Genomic DNA, 6,074 nt, shown 5'->3' with positions numbered 1-6,074 from the left:
TTATTAAATAGATTAAGTGAACAATATATGTCATACAGTCTGCTTATTTATAAATTTAATACATGTATCATTACAAACTGACCATCGTCATATACTACTTATATGGATATAAGCAACCCACACCACATGACTATTATTTTCTATAGTATTGAGGAAAATTTGTAACGCCTGGATAATGAATTGATTTTTTAACTAGCTAAACACATATATATACATAATTTTTACTTGTATCTTGTATTAATTTAGTTGCCAACATTTCGTGTTAACATTTTGTTTTGTTTCCAGGTAGATATTTTCCCATCAAAAAAATTAGATAAGTTTCATCACTGATATAACCTAAATGGTATTCACAGATAGATAAAAGTACTAACTGGTTCATTGCCATGTGAACAATTGTTTTCATCGAATAAAATAGTATTCAATTACTACTGATCAGATGTATACAATATTGTTTCTTTCTTAAATTTAATGAATTAGTTTTATACTGGCGGCAAAAATTTATCAATGTTGATAATAATAGTGCTTTTCATTATAGTATCCAATGTATAATTGTGATTTTTTTTAAAAGAAAGAAACCCTGTGAATATGTGTTGAATTCAAGTTATTTATAGAAGATTATTATAAATACCCCCAATAAATGAAGCTACACTTGTTTATGTATACAACATACTGATTATCTAAGTTAGAATATAATGTTTCTATGATGAGAAATGCATATTTTGTTAACTATGCTTTCTCGGAAGGGGGTTTGGTGGAGATTTTAGTGATTTTTTTCATATAGTTGAAATCATGAGTCAATTGAAGCTAGATAACCATGGAAAACCTGGAAGCACTGGATGGCCGCTTCGTCCTATTGTGGAACTCCTCAGCAGTGCGCATCCACGATCACGCAACCGCGAGATTCGAACCCAGGACCTATGCTTTTTACAAATCTTCTACATGCAACTTTAGAAATAATGATAGAAAGAACAGTTATATAAAAGGAAATCAGTTAAGTGTGTTCTTTATGAAATTGCATTTATTAGTGATTTATCTGTTTTTAGGCTGGTCGGTGGCCTATGCTCTATTTGGGGTAACAGACTTAAGTAAGTAAGTAAGTAATCTGTTTGTAGGATATTGTAAACTTTCAGATTTTAAGTGATGTATATATATATATATTAGTAAAATCTCAAACGTAACTGCCCCAAAATCCCTGGTACGGCTAAGAGCGGGAGGGTCCGCCCTCTCTCTCGAAATGCTCTCACCTGGCCACGCGTATATAGCCTCTACCAAGGAAGTCCTAATCACTGCCTTCTCGTGGTGGGGGGGTTGTTTAAGAAATTGAGAGGACGAAAAGCGAATGTTCCCCGCTTTGACCGGGTTGGTGGATGTGGAGGATCCACCTAGGGGAGTTGGAAAACCCTGATTCCAAACCAATGGTTCACATGGGCCCCAGTATCCTGAAGGAACAAATGGCGTATGTACCAATTGTTGTCACCGGCTACTATGGGATTGCATTTCCTTATAATTCTCCACTGCCTTGTAGATCAGGTCCTTAGGTCAAAGGGTCGGTGTGTGTCCCCCTAAGAAAACCACCTGCTCCGGTTTGGGCACCCGGGCAGTATCTGGTGCCTCTTTGCATCAATATTTATGTGTACAAATAAATAATAAATTCCATTGCACTATAATTGTATTCATTTGTTGAATTTCCTAAGATATTAAAGCCTTGCATATACGTATAAATATATAATCATATATACATAAATCAAATTGATAGATCCTATAGAAATCTATGACGGACGGGGACTAGATGGACATGAGCTTGGCGACTAGTCAATGTATACATTTTAGTACTGCACAAAGTCATTTGCTGCCCCCATAGTCCAACTGTAACTCTTCAGGCTGTGAAGCTCAGTAACTTGTGTTCTAATCCTACTGATAAAATTAATTTCCATAGGATGTGAAGTACACGTGGCTATCAAATGCCAGCTGACATGAAATCTAAGTTCTGAATGTCTCGGCAATATAGTATAACCATTTAATATATACTTATATATTGAATACTACTTTTCAATCATTAATGATCATAACAGCTTGTTTTAGTATAAACAAATAGGTTTGTTAAAACATTTGTAATAGGTTACATTTAATTATAATGTAATTTTAATGAATTATCACAGACCATTTCTTCAAAATTACTTTGTTTTGTCCCATTGTACTAGTTTATTATTACATAACCCTTGGCACCTTTTTGTAGGAATAAAACTGATTATTGGATAGGATTCCTTTAACAAAAAAGATGGTTGCTATGATATTTCCAAGATACTAAAGTGTTTTACGGAAGATAAAAAAACTTAATTTTTAATTATTGTTTATATTTTATTTATTTATTTAAATACATAAATAATGGTACAAGGAAGCACCAGATAAATATGCGCCACATAAATCTCATTCGATTTGTGTGAGGGCTGTGATACTACCCAGGTGCTCAAACTAAAGCAGGTGGTTTTCTTAGGGGGCAAAACCCGGAGCCTTTGACCTGAAGGTCTAGTCCACAAGGCAGTGGAGCATCGTAAGGAGATGTAGTCCCATGGTAGCCGGTGACCAACAGTTGGTTCATACGCCATTCGTTCCTTCAGGATACTGGAGCCCATGTGAACCATTGGTTTGGAATCAGGGTTTTCCAACTCCCCTAGGTGGATCCTCCACATCCACCAACCCGGTCAAAGCGGGGAACATTCGCTTTTCGTCCTCTCAATTTCTTAAACAACACCCCCACCACGAGAAGGCAGTGATTAGGACTCCCCTGTCAGAGGCTATATATTCGCGTGGCCATATGAGAGCATTTGGAGAGGGAGAGCAGACTCTCCCCACTCTCGGCCGTACCAGGGCATTTGTTTATCAGTAAAATGTTTGTATGTTTCACTTTAATGGGCATTAAGTTTCAATTCACTTGGTGTTGCTTGCTTGTATCTTCCCACTGATGTTAAGAACTGCAATTGATCAGTCTCTTGTTGGCATATGTGCATCCTGTGCGGATGGCCTCCATATTGCTTTAAGTCACAAGGATTATAATCAAAGGTTCATGGTGTTTAGCAGTGGAATCGAGGACGCGTGTGTCGTCCTATTCGGGACTCGTCAGTTGGATGTACCTGCACCTGTCCACTCTGGGTTCCGAACCCAATAATGTTGGTCCCAAATGCCATGTCGTTATCCACTCAGCTACTGAGTCCTGAAAGCCACTTGCTTGTTCAAAGGGGCACATCTTTGCTTATAAAGGACATCAAATTTTTGTACAGATAATAATAAGTATAATACAGCAAATTACGCTGAAAGATAATTCACATCTAAAACGTTGGTTTACATAATAATTTCAAGAAGAAATATGCTATCGAAAATGTTATTTTCCTTATGTTATGATCTCCTTTATTACGACCCATCCATTCCTATTGCTTAGTAATCTTAGACACTACTTCACACAACATCGAAGTAGGAATCACGATAGGAGAAACGTCAATATACTTATAGTTTTTACTTAAGAAGATTCTAGCGTCTTCTCCGAGTGTCCATTAACGCTGATTGGATAAGAATTAGCGAATAGAGTGCCCTAACATAATCATATACGAAACATGCTTCAATTCAATTTATATCCCGTGAACACCATATTAACTAAGTGACTTATAGTCTCATTTATTTCCGGTTGGTCACTAAGAAAATCAAACATTTAAATAAGCTTTTTCATGAGGATGCATAAATTAAATGATCATTCAGTGACGCAGTTACACTAAGCCTCATTCAGTTTTGCGTTGTTGGTACAATCAAAGTAGAAACTATTGCACACACATAAAAAAATAAAGGTTTGGAGAAACTATAATTTATGGACGAGCCAGTCAGAAGCGTTTGAGGGATTTCAAGGTCACATCGTCAATTTCAATACCTGATGCTCATTTACAATCGGTTCACAGAGGATTTTTGAAAACGTGACAATTAAGCCACTACAATAAATGGGACTACTAAGAAGTCCCTTTATTTGCAATCGCGGTAATCAAATGACTTGTAGACCTTGAGCAGACTGCCTTGATGATGTTATCCATCGATGTGATGTATGTTAGAGGAAGAAGTCTGCTAGAATAAGAACTTTCTTCTCTCGATCCAGATTGAGACTAAGGCAAATTATAACAATTACTATGAACTGTATGATAAAAGCACCAGTTTTCTAATAACCCTTTCTTGTTGTTCACTATAAGATGACAAAATTTTATCTTTTCCAACATTTATTTATATAATTTCAATAGTTGAAATCATGAGTCAATTGAAGCTAGACCACCATGGAAAACCTGGAAGCACTGGACGGCCATTTCGTCCTATTGTGGATGTATGAATATTAATTCTGATAAACAATTAGATGCTATTAATTTCAGTTTGTGTAAGTTTAGTGTTTTATTTCGTGTAGAAAACTAAGAAGACAATCGAATCATATCCATCTATGGAAACTTATATTTTCGCCGCTTTTCTACAAAAGAACTATTTTATACCTCAGAAAGGTTCAAAACTGACGGGAATATACAAATAATTAGGAAATCAAAACATTGTTTTCATTTTAGTTAAACATGGGAAAGGATAAAGTTGTTTAGCCTATCTCCAACCGCATAACATAATTTAACATTTGAAAGTATAATTTCAAGCAAAAACTATAGGACACAGTTATTGTGTGAGGTGAGTTACTTATATCCACATAAGTAGTATATAACGATGGCCAGGCATTGGATGTATTTCAGTAGAAGATCGATAACGAAGGAAAGAGAACGAAAGGCAATCGGTACGAAAATGCATGAAAAATAATGATCGGAGACGATAGACTGATATTTGTTGAAGGAATGATAATGATTGAGACAATTGATTGATAGTTTGCAAATTAACTATTTACTATATGGTTCTCATATATTACTGAGATATTCTGAAATTGCATGCTTCAATACAATCGATTGTCCCAGCTCGTGTTCTTGTTCACCACAGCAAAGTAATTAGTTATAATCACTTACAATTCAAAACATAATAGGACTATAGTAACGGTATGCCTACAATTTGGACTATATTATTTAGCCTATTGAGATTATATCTAATGGCTTAAACTTCATAGTTTAGTCAGTTCATTCTACAATGTGGTCCTCATCTAGTGAGTTTCCATTTTATTTAGAACACGGATGACTTCGTAGCGCATGATTTTTCCACAAAACCTAGTTAAACACATCTCTAAGCTAATCATTAAGGAGGAAAATAAGTGCATTACTTCTGATTCTATGACCATATAATATCTAAAGTCCTGGAAGATTAGATATTCTTCAGTAAGAACACGTATACGATGATAAACTAATCCACTGAAAGAGTTTTATTATGTAGAAAAGTGGAATTCGTTGACTTTTACTGGCTCACCAACTGATATCAGTTTACAATAGAACCATTTGTAACACCAGCGTTTTAACTGACAAAGAACTTTCCTAAGGAATTAAACACTATTAAAGCAATCGGAGTTTATGGAGTTTATCCTACTGATTCGTTTAACGTCGGAGTTTGTAATCACCGCGTTCTAACTTTCTGTCTTTTAATTGATCACTTGACAAATATCTATTATTATTATTAATACTTTTATTAACGAACTGGGCCGATAAATATATGTGCCTATTGATATATTGTAGTTGACTGACGGACCACTGATTATGATGCTGCGTACATTTAGCGTGATTGATCCTGACAATAAATATTGACTGATCGTCAGTTAGATGTTATCAGTTCAGATATAAACATCTGAATAATGTATATTCTTTTCGACGCATATTTCCAACAACTACGATGTATCTGATTAGGTTCTTCTGTAACTCGTATAGCAAAATGTCGTATACTTTTCAAAAACGTACCTGAATAGGTTATGAGACTAATAGGCATAATGATGGGTTAAAAACAACAAGAAAAACAAATAGCTTATTGAAATATCCAGATGGAAGGAACAAGTAGCCCAGATATTCAAGCAGGCCGCCTTATCTACATTGGGTAGCGATCTAAACTTTATACAAAGAAAACCCAATATGCCAAATAGG

Source organism: Schistosoma mansoni (genome assembly GCF_000237925.1).
Source record: "Schistosoma mansoni, WGS project CABG00000000 data, supercontig 0305, strain Puerto Rico, whole genome shotgun sequence".
NCBI lineage: Eukaryota > Metazoa > Platyhelminthes > Trematoda > Strigeidida > Schistosomatidae > Schistosoma > Schistosoma mansoni.
Note: the sequence above shows the minus strand (reverse complement) of the source record.